This window comes from Podarcis muralis, chromosome 17 (genome assembly GCF_964188315.1).
Source record: "Podarcis muralis chromosome 17, rPodMur119.hap1.1, whole genome shotgun sequence".
Classification (NCBI taxonomy): Eukaryota; Metazoa; Chordata; class Lepidosauria; order Squamata; family Lacertidae; genus Podarcis; species Podarcis muralis.
In genome coordinates, this window is record NC_135671.1 from 31,650,438 (window position 1) to 31,662,156 (window position 11,719).

General features: G+C 49.9%; 1 protein-coding gene across 4 annotated transcripts in view; it reads right to left on the reverse strand.

Annotated features, from left to right (window-relative positions):
* The window catches only part of PNPLA6 (patatin like domain 6, lysophospholipase), a 73,706-nt gene extending 71,971 nt beyond the window's left edge, over positions 1–1,735 (reverse strand). For all 4 annotated transcript variants that reach the window (XM_028711666.2, XM_028711664.2, XM_028711665.2 and 1 more), the window contains exon 1: positions 1,652–1,735. The gene's annotated coding sequence lies outside the window, so the exon portion shown is untranslated. The remainder of the gene's footprint in view (positions 1–1,651) is intronic.
* Positions 1,736–11,719: the final 9,984 nt, after the last annotated feature.

The following is an 11,719-nucleotide window of genomic DNA, read 5'->3' on the forward strand; positions in this document are numbered from 1 at the left end:
CTCCCTGGCTGGGGGGTCCAGCCTTTCTCTCTGCGGCTTCATGCCAGGCAATCCCCCCCCCCCCCATTTCTGCCTAGGCAATGGCTCTTCCATACCTTCCCTCCTTCCTCTGCTTCTGTTTTGCTGGGGTTTTAAAAATTACTGGCTTACTGCACCCATACCACCCTCTCATGGCCTGTTTGGACAGTCTGATTTCATCACGCTCTGCCCCTTTTGTGCCCCCAACAAAAGCCCATTCGTGCCCATCTGATGATAAACAGATGACCTTGAGCCTAGGCTGGGCACGTGTTGCTGGAAGGGGTCCAGGTTGCCAGGCAATGCGGCCTGCTTGAAATATTGGCCCCTGTGCAGGGCCCCACTGAACACCCCCTGCCCTCATTGGATGGCTCCAACCCAACTGGGCAGGACCACCAGCAGGCTGGGATTGGTCAGCTGGACCCCTCCCTGGGTCACTTAATGGGGGGTGAAGGCAGCAGCTGTCCTGGCCCTCATCTGGACAGTCAGCCAGCCCCGCTCTCTGCCATCAGACCCCCCAGCCCAGCAGGAGTCTTATTGACTCTTTGGCACAGTCTTTCCTGGCACACCTTCTTTGCCTTCAGCTGCGCCCACCTGATAGCTCCAGAAGGGCATGTGCCACCTTTGTGCTCCAGGCAGCACCTGGTCCACCCGGGCAGCGGCCAAGCCAGGTGGTGGAAGGGGCCGGTGGGCCTTAGCCTCACCCAGAGCGGGTCTCGATCTCTTAGCAACGCTCCATTGGCATGACCCGGGCCTGGGGAAGGTTTTGACCCCAGGGCCAAAGTTTCTCATGGGTGGCTCTGCTCTGTTGCCACAAACGAGGGTGGCAAAAACGAAGCAGGATTCCAGGTACACGGCAGTCTCCATCCCAGTGCCTGAATGTCTGCAGCACAACCCCTACTCCCAGCCTTTCTCTCTGCGGCTTCATGCCAGGCAATGCCCCTGCCCACCCACCCATTTCTGCCCAAGCCACGGCTCGTCCATGCCTTCCCTCAAACCCCTGTGGCTGCCTGCCTGGGGTTTTAAAAATTCCCAAATGGAGAGGGGCCAGGGCTCAAAACCTCTCCCCCTTTTGGCGCAAGATATAAGGGCCTCAGGGTTACAGTGTCGGGCTAGGACCCTGGGAGAGAGCCGGGTTCAAATCCCCACTACTGGGCCAGGAAGTTCCCTGAGGTGACCTTGGCCCAGCCACTGACTGCCTCGCCTCTCGGCCTAACCTACCTCACAGGGTTGTAGTGGGGATTCAATCTGGAGGGGGTGGGTAGCTCAGTCCGTAGAGCACGAGACTATGGATCTGAGTCATGGGTTCGAGCGACGGGGCGAAAGGGGGTTGGGCTAGATGACCCTGGTGGTCCCTTCAACTTCTAAGAACGTTTGGGGGCGGGCGGTATGTACACCGAGAAAAAGCTGGGCTACAAGTGCAATAAACACGCGAATAAATATTTGACGTGGTGTTTCTGGCTGAAGGAAGAGCGGGTGGCGGGGAATACGCGTTCGCACTCTGTACATGCTCAGAGGCTCCACTGCCGCCTCTTCATTTCTTCGCACGTTACCGAGCGGGACCCCAGCGCTGGGCTCCAGCCTTTCTCTTACTTCCCCCGCCCTCTCGCATTGCTGTTATCCGCCCAAGACTCACCCGCCGCCGCTGCCGGCTCCGATCTGCAGGGCGGCCCTTTGAAGCCCATGCCTCTCTCTCTCTCTCTCTACCTCCGGCTCCTAGCGGAGCCCTGGCCAATGACATCATCGCGCCGCGCCGCCGAGCTGGCAGCCGGCCGCCATGTTGCGAGGGGCAGAGAGGCAGCGCCCTTGCGGGAAAGACGCCATGGGAGGCTAGGAAGCGGATTTTGTAGGGTTGTGGGAAAGGGTCAGAAAAGGGTCTAGAAAGGGGTGGTGGTGGTGGAGCCACACCGCTAGGAAGGAAGGTTGCAGTGCTTAGGGCTTGTTGTCTATATAATAATAATAATAATAATAATAATAATAATTTTTATTTATACCCCGCCCTCCCCAGCCAAGGCCGGGCTCAGGCCTTGCTAACAAGCAATAATAAAAACAAGCTGAATGAATACAACTTAAAAACAAGATTAAAATACAACATTAAAATATTGAAACAGTAAAATGTTAAAATGCAGCCTCATCACAGGAGGAGAAAGGAAGAAGAAAGCGGGGAGGGAATCAAATTGGTATTATTAAATAATAATAATAATAATAATAATAATAATAATAATAATAATTTATTTATACCCCACCCATCTACTTTTTCCTCTGGCCTAAAGTTGAGAATAAGAGAATTGTAAAGTTGGAAGGGACCTGGAGGCTCATCTAGTCCAACCCCCTGTGTAATAAACAGAAATTTGCCCTTATTCCTTTATGGGGGACACAAGAGCCCTTATAGAGTCCTTTGTAGGTTTCCATCAGTAGGAGAAAAGATCAGAGGCCAACCAGAGAATATTGAGAAGCAAAGCAGCTGGTAAGCCTGATCTTTATTGAACTGTAGCAACAGGGTGCTCCCCTCACACGCAGGAGAAGGAGGAGGACCCAGAATCAAGGTGTGCCTGCCCTTATATAGACATTTTAAATTCCCTGCCCTGGAGCTCAAGACCACCCCTCCATACATCATACCTACATCACAGAAAAGGTGGTGTACAACAGAAATTTGAATGTTGTCATTTTTCCTGCCTGCCAGGTTATCTGAGAATGCCTTATCTGATTGTCTTTCCTGGTAGTCTGGCCATTCCTTTGAGATGGTGATTTCCCAATTCCTGAGACAATGGGAAGGTTTCCTCACACACACCCCTCCTTGCAGATAAAACATTTGGTCAGTTTGGGAGTCAAAATGGTTTCAGGACTCTTTTACTGTGCTGCTTCAGACATGTTGTTTATATGTTTATGTACGTGCTTGGTTGGTACATTTATGAACATTTATATATATGTATATGTGTGTGTGTGTGTGTCCTTCAATTTTTTATTTCATCTGCAATGCAGGAAGATGCAGTCGAACAAACCTGGAGCCTTGGCATTATCAGCCCCATGCTCTAACCAACTGAGCTCTCTAGAAAGAAGTCAGATGGGTAAAGAAAAGGCACTTGCTATATGTGCATTACAACACTGTGACACCAGATGGTGCTGCGGAGTTCCATTTTTGCCAGTGCAATTTCTCATTCAAAGTTTACAACGCAATTCCCTTTTTTATTTATGCTTTTAAGATTTAGAAATGTCACTAGTTTTACAATCATTTTAACATTTCAAAGCTTGACTTCCTCCTCTTTCTGCGGTTCCTTAAATTTATTTTTAATATCTTCTGCATATCCAAATTAACTTAAATTTGCTCATCTGTTCATCTACAGTCGTACCTTGGTTCTCGAACGGAATCTGTTCCAGAAGCCTGTTCGACTTCCGAAAACGTTCAAAAACAAAGGTGTGACTTCCAATTGGCTGCAGGAGCTTCCTGCACTCAATCGGAATCCATAGAAGCCGCTTCAGACGTTCGGGTTCCAAAGAATGTTCACAAACCAGAACACTCACTCCTGGGTTTGCGGCGTTTGAGAACCAAGGTACGACTGTACTTTAAATATACACTCTTATGAAAATGCAGGTTATTACAATAATCCTGCCAATGTTCTTATCTGTTTGCAACTTATTCATAAATATTCAATAAACCATTTCCTTTCCTTTATAAAAAGTTTGTTGTCTTGACCTTTTTATTCCGGCAAGTTTCACCATTTCTGCATATTCCATAAGTTTTTGTATCCATTCTTCCTTTGCTAGGACTTCTTCTTCTTTCCATTTTACAACGCATTTTCCGGAAACACTTCTTCGATGTGTCTAGATCCAGCATTGTGAAGTTTCTGAGGTGGGTGTCAAATGGTTTTCAGGGGAGGATCACTGTTATATGATATTAATTAAACAATCGTTCGGTAGTTGGGACAGGGAAGTGACCCCTTCTGCTGCTGTGCAATTCACCAAAAGGAAGGTACATCTGGAACATCTCCATATTGGACGTATGGGATTTTTTGGGGGAGGGAACAGGCATTATGTTGAGGGGGGCAAAACTGTTGTCTGCAATGCAGTTGGTCATTTAGTTAAATATTTTTATTTTCTTTATGGGGGGGTTGCCCCCTGCCTACACTCATGATTGGATATCACATTTTTTCGAGTTAGTCCATTCTGTCTACACCAGCCTTTCTCAACCTGTGGGTCCCCAGATGTTGTTGAACTACAACTCCCATCACCCCTAGCTAGCAAGGCCAGAGCTCAGGGATGATGGAAGTTGTAGTCCAACAACCTCTGGGGACCCACAGGTTGAGAACCGCTGGTCTACACCATGGCTAGGCAAACTAAGGCCCAGGGGCCGGATCCAGCCCAATCGCCTTCTCAATCCAGCCCACGAATCAGCATGCTTTTACATGAGTAGAATGTGTCCTTTTATTTAAAATGCACCTCTGGGTTATTTGTGGAGCCTGCCTGGTGTTTTTACATGAGTAGAATGTGTGCTTTTATTTAAAATGCATCTCTGGGTTATTTGTGGGGCATAGGAATTCCGTCTGAGGGACGGTGGACTGGCCACCTGCTGAAAAAGTTTGCTGACCCCTGGTCTACACCACACCACGTGAGACATACAAGAGCATGACAGCAGCTAGTTGCAGTTAAGTTACTGTGTGTGAAATGTTCTTATGTTGCTATGCCTTTGATCCACGCTGGCCCAGGATATTTGGCCACCTGAGGAAAACCACAAAATAACTCCCCGCCCCCCTGCCAGGGAAGAAGGGTGAAGATCTGCGTCGGCAACAAGAGGAGGAATCAAATCGACCTTACCCGACAGTTGATGTGGGATTCAAAGGCTGCCATGGTGCAGGGAGCAAGGGGCTCACTCTGAATCATGCTGGGTGGGTGCAGGAGATCAGCTCCTGCAATTTACTTCTTTTGAGAGACCACTGTAGAGGTGGCATTGGGGGGCTGAAGTCAAGGAGGCAGCCGATCCAGCCTCCAAAGAAGAAGCCCAAACCATTGCTGCCACTGCAGCAGCAGGCGATGCATTCCTTGCAGGACAGATCTGCTGGCCCTGTGGATCCTTGCCACCTGATGCGGTCGCCTCACCTTGCCTCATTGGTAATAATAATAATAATAATAATAATAATAATAATAATAATAATTACTATTATTTATACCCCACCCAGGGACGCGGGTGGCGCTGTGAGTAAAAGCCTCAGCGCCTAGGGCTTGCCGATCGAAAGGTCGGCAGTTCGAATCCCCGCGGCGGGGTGCGCTCCCCTTGCTTGGTCCCAGCGCCTGCCAACCTAGCAGTTCGAAAGCACCCCCGGGTGCAAGTAGATAAATAGGGACCGCTTACTGGCGGGAAGGTAAACGGCGTTTCCGTGTGCGGCTCTGGCTCGCCAGAGCAGTGATGTCACGCTGGCCACGTGACCCGGAAGTGTCTCCGGACAGTGCTGGCCCCCGGCCTCTTGAGTGAGATGGGCGCACAACCCTAGAGTCTGTCAAGACTGGCCCGAACGGGCAGGGGTACCTTTACCTTTTATACCCCACCCATCTGGCTGGGTTTCCCCAGCCACTCTGGGTGGCTTCCGACAGAATATTAAAATACAATAACCTATTAACCATTAAGTGACGCGGGTGGCGCTGTGGGTAAAACCTCAGCGCCTAGGACTTGCCGATCGTCAGGTCGGCGGTTCGAATCCCCGCGGCGGGGTGCGCTCCTGCTGCTCGGTCCCAGCGCCTGCCAACCTAGCAGTTCGAAAGCACCCCCGGGTGCAAGTAGATAAATAGGGACCGCTTACTAGCGGGAAGGTAAACAGTGTTTCCGTGTGCTGCGCTGGCTCGCCAGATGCAGCTTTGTCATGCTGGCCACGTGACCCGGAAGTGTCTCCGGACAGCGCTGGCCCCCGGCCTCTTAAGTGAGATGGGCGCACAACCCTAGAGTTGGACACAACTGGCCCATACGGGCAGGGGTACCTTTACCTTTACCTTTTTATTAACCATTAAAATCTTCCCTAAACAAGGCTGCCTTCAGATGTCTTCTAGAAGTCTGGTAGTTATTTTTCTCTTAGACATCTGATGGGAGGGCGTTCCACAGGGCGGGTGCCACTACCGAGAAGGCCCTCTGCCTGGTTCCCTGTAACTTGGCCTCTCGCAGTGAGGGAACCGCCAGAAGGCCCTCGGCGCTGGACCTCATTGTCCGGGCTGAACGATGGTGGTGGAGACGCTCCTTCAGATATACTAGACCGAGGCCGTTTAGGGTTTTAAAGGTCAGCACCAACACTTTGAATTGTGCTCAGAAACGTACCGGGAGCCAGTGTAGGTCTTTTAAGACAGGTGTTAAATGGTCTCAACGGCCACTCCCAGTCACCAGTTTAGCTGCCGCCACTGGCTGTGGCGTTCATACAGAGCCCCTGGTCATTTCATGGACTATTGACCTTTACACCACTGCTTTATTCTTCCGCTGCCACCAACCAGGTTTCTTCTGGTGAAATACTGAGTCTCTGTCAGGTTGTAAAGTCAACAACGAAGATTAAAGTTTATTGAAAAACAAACAAGTTTTAAATGTGTTCAGAACGGTTTCTCAAATGCGTGCCCTTAACTAGATGTGGCACTATCTCACACTGTCACACTGTTCTCTCTCAGTTCCATCCCTGTCTCTCACCCTGTCACAACCGCTCTATTCGTCTTTTACTCGCTCTGTCCGACTCTGACTCTCCTATCTCTCCATGGCAAAGCCCCTGGGCTGGGCTGAGCCTCAAAACCAGGTAGGTTCCGCCTCTGAGCTTTCTCACTGGTCAATCTACATTAACCATTCCCAGCCCCCTGTACAAACATAATCACAAGGAATGGGCAAATGCCACACTGGCCAAATTGGTAATTAGTGGACAAAAAGGTAGGGGGATGAGACAGCATTGTCCGGCTAAATTATGGCATCTAGAATGATGGTTTCTCAGCTGTTCCTGGCATTGAAACAATTGGCTGCTGAGAACTCTTCCCCCAGAGAGGTCTTGTCTTAGCTGAGAAGTTCAAATGATGTACAAATGTTTATGCAGAATGACTATGCATCTATTAAAACCATGAAGGTAAAGGTAAAGGTACCCCTGCCCATACGGGCCAGTCTTGCCAGACTCTGGGGTTGTGCGCCCATCTCACTCAAGAGGCCGGGGGCCAGCGCTGTCCGGAGACACTTCCGGGTCACGTGGCCAGCGTGACATCGCTGCTCTGGCGAGCCAGAGCCGCACACGGAAACGCCGTTTACCTTCCCGCTAGAAAGCGGTCCCTATTTATCTACTTGCACCTGGGGGTGCTTTCGAACTGCTAGGTTGGCAGGCGCTGGGACCGAGCAACGGGAGCGCACCCCGCCGCGGGGATTCGAACCGCCGACCTTTCGATCGGCAAGCCCTAGGCGCTGAGGCTTTTACCCACAGCGCCACCTGCGTCCCTTTAAAAAACCATGAAGGACATTCCCCTTATTATTATTTTTAAGAATATGGAACAGGCCCAGAGGGTTACTTACTGGCAAGTTCTGTTGAAGAAAGGAACTCTCTTGCTATGTTCCAGTTGATGCATTCTTACAGCTCTCGAAAGAACTGCAGCCAGAATGCCCCCTCGCCACTGGGGTTGAGAGGTGGCTAAGAATCCCCCCCCCCATTATCTATTTAATTAATCACTGACACAAGTCATTACAGAGATGCATCTTGCCGATACGTTAATCTTGCAAATATGTGTCGCAAGCAGAACATTCTGCCTTTTAAGGATGTTAAGATACCAAGAAGAGCAGTCACATTTCAAAAGAACTAGTCAAATTTCACAAGGTAGACACACAAGATATCACTGAAGACGCCGGAGTGTTTACATTGTTCATTTTTATTTTTATTTTTCATTATGGCCAATAATCCAATAATCTTAAAATTAGGAACTGGTATGATGAAAACTCAAGACTAGGTAAATTACTGGCTGAGCTGGGTTTGGTCATTTTGGGTCAACTCCCAGATTTTACTAAGTCGCTTTTTTTATAATGACTTTGGTTGCATTCATTCCTGTTTTAGTTTAGATTGTGATAGGCTATGGTTCAATGCAACGTGTTTGAACAGACTGACTGAACTTCAGCACAAACAGCGACAGGTAGAGGAACACATTTAATAATTCCTGTTTGCTCTTAGGCCAGTTCCCAGCAGATACTGCATACTGCTCTCGCCCTGAATTCTCCAAGAGGCTGCAAAGCCTCCTTTGGCGGTGGAATCTCCACCATTGTTCAGCCGAGACACTGAGATCCAGCGCCGAGGGCCTTCTGGCGGTTCCCTCATTGCAAGAAGTGAGGTTACAGGGAACCAGGCAGAGGGCCTTCTCGGTAGTGGCGCCCGCCCTGTGGAACGCCCTCCCTTCAGATATGAAGGAAATAAGCAGCTATCTTCTCTTTAAAAGACATCTGAAGGCAGCCCTGTTCAGGGAAGTTTTTAATATTTAATGCTGTATTGTTTTTAACACTTGATTGGAAGCCGCCCAGAGTGGCTGGGGAAACTCAGCCAGATGGGCAGGGTATAAATAATAAATAATAATAATAATTATTATTATTATTATTTAATTGCTTTTGTCTCGACCACATTCACGCAGGGACAAGCTCACAGAAAGCAATTCAGAGAAAGAGGAGTGGAGATTCTTTGCTCCTGAAGCTATCAGCAGTAGAAAGGGCAATCTCCTCCTCATAGGAACCAGAGTCTAAGCCAACTGGGATTAGACAATTTCACACTGCAGACTTCTTGTCTACTTTCTCTTGCACCATGTGCCCCTTCTATCTCCCTTGCCTAGCATTTGGTGGCAGGAGCCAGCACATGACCTTATGGTGCCAACGAACTCCTTTCATCAAAACAACCTTTCCACCAGCATTCAGCTTTTGGCTATGAGGTTTCCGGCAGCATGGGTGTTCCAATCTTGACACCACAGCATACCCATGTTTGTGCTTCGATCCCTCTCTCTTCAAGATGAGGACATGCATTATATTCCAGCCCCCCGGCCAACATATCAGGAGGTTTCCTCTGCTGTTCTTGAGAAGCTGCAGCGGCTCCAGAATTCACAAAAGCCAAGAAAGAATCTGCAAAACCTACCTCGCTTTTTAATGTGGTGCCAAATCACCCCAAGGGAGAACTGGCAGGGGAAGGGAAAAAATCTGTATGCAAAAGCACATGTTTGATGAACACACTGTTCCCGTCACCGCAACGGACCGGGGAAAAACTTAACATGAATTTTTTAGACCTTCAAGAAGAAGAAAGCTGATCAGCTCATGTTCACATGGGCAGGGACACCAAAAATTTCTTAAAGCTGAGGAATTCTTTACATAGATGGCAATCTACTATTTTAATTGTAGATGATTGTGCCATCAGGTAAAAATAAGCAGTATTATTATTATTATTATTATTATTATTATTATTATTATTATTCTCCACCCATCTGGCTGGGTTTCCCCAGCCACTCTGGGCAGCTCATAGCATATCTAAAAATATAATACAGTGGTATCTCGGGTTAAGTATTTAATTTGTTCTGGAGGTCTGTTCTTAACCTGAAACTGTTCTTAATCTGAAGCACAACTTTAGCTAATAGGGCCTCCCGCTGCCGCCACGTCGCCGGAGCACGATTTCTGTTCTCATCCTGAAGCAAAGTTCTTAACCCGAGGTACTATTTCTGGGTTAGCGGAGTCTGTAACCTGAAGCGTATGTAACCTGAACCGTATGTAACCCAAGGTACCACTGTAAAAACATCAAGCATTAAGAACCTCCCAATACAGGGCTGCCTTCAAATGTCTTCTAAACGTTGTGCAATTCGTTATCTCCTTGACATCTGAAGGGAGGGCTTTCCACAGGGAGGGTGCCACTACCGAGAAGGCCCTCCTCCTGGTTCAACCTAACTTCAATTCTCTCAGTGAGGGAACCAGCAGAAGACCCTTGGAGGACCTCATAAGGTTGCTGTTGCAGACCGGGCTGGATCCAGGCTAAAGGAGATGGGCGTACCTGTATATTGGCCCAAGGTGCCGTCAAAAACCTCGGCAAAGTCTTTGACCAGACCCTCAGTCTCTGCGTTAGAGATGCAGTTGATGCCGGTGACTTCCAGGCCGAGGGCATCAAACCAGTCTAGCCCTAGGAGGCTTGGCCGCTGACCTTCGACCACCACCAACCGGAGCAGGCCCGAAAAATCCTTGAAGGCGATCCGGAACCGGCCAACGCCTACCACGGGAATGTCGTTTCCCTGGTAGTCTCTCAGGTGTACGCGGTGAGAGTCGAGTTGCCTTTTGGACACTCTGGGTACCAGTCTTTTGATGGTGCTCCATGACACGATGGACAGGGCAGACCCGGTGTCGATCTCCATGTCACATGGAGCTCCTTCAATGAGCACCGTGACGTTCAGCTTGCGTCGCGTAGGCAAGTCGGTTTGGCCAATCGTGGTTCCAGACGGGCAGCGGCAGTTGGTGAGAGCGAAACAACTTTCCTTGGCAGACTGGAGTGAAGACTTGGACTTGCGAGTCGATGAAGGGGGGGTGTCAGACGGAGCCGATCGACAGACCTTAGCGATGTGGCCCCTTCTGGAACACCTCCTACAGATGGCGTCTCTGAATCGACACTTGGCACGGGAATGGTTGCCTCCGCAGCCAGCACATTCCGGTTGGCCCTTGGACTTCTGTTGGAACTTCCTGCGCTCCCGCTTTGTCTGGTGCACATCATCGTCTTCACTGGAGGATGCCTCCTCACTGTTGGCCTCTTCATGATGCACCGGAACTGGCTCCCTAGCAAGACGCAGGCTGCTGGACTTGCGGATCTCCTGAGCGGAGCGTTCAGCAGCTTCTGAGGCCACAGCCTCCTCAATGGCTTTCTGTAGCGTGAGGTCTGGCTTGGCTAGGAGACGCCGTTGCAGATGGATGTCCCGGACCCCGCAGACGATTCGATCCATCAGGGCATCGTCTAAGTCTCGGAACTCACAGTGCATTGCAGCCTGTCGCAGGGCGGTGGTGTAGTTGTTGATTGACTCCCCCTCTGCCTGGTTCCTGTGGTAGAACGCATGGCGGGCAGCAATCTTGGACGGCTTTGGTGCGTAGTGGTTGCGGAGCTTCTCTTGGATCGTGTCCCATGGTGATGCCTGGACTGCTTCAGGCGCAACCAACGCTCGGGCCGTCTCAAACACCTCAGGCCCACAGAGGCTGAGGAATAGGCCCCGCTTCCGATCCTGTGATACTGCTGTCAGCTCGTTGGCTTGGAGGAAGCAGTCGAACCGAGCGAGGTAGGAGTCCCATGATTCAGAGGCTGGCGCAAACGGCGGTAGAGGCACAAGTGAAGCCATGATTCCGATGCCGGCGTGAAGGGCGATGGATGGAACACAGTGCTCTAGCCAGAACAGTCAGCTCTGAACTGGTTCTGCCCAGTGATTTCGCTCAGTGATTTCGCTCTGTGATTCAGCTCAGTGATTCAGCTCAGTTCAGAGGCTGGCCGCATCTGGCTGTGCTCTGATGTCCATCCATCCCATCCTCGTCGCCAGTGTTAAGTCGTGGGTTGACATAGCAGCCGGCACAGCGATTTCTTCAAGTAGCTCTTTATTATGGCAAGCTGGAATAGAACTGGCAGTGAACAGCTCAGCCGGCCTGTATTTATAGGCAGCCGGCTGTCACATTGTAACCACAACAGCCCAGAGTTCCCGCCTAAAATAACTGCCACGGACCTGAGTGAAA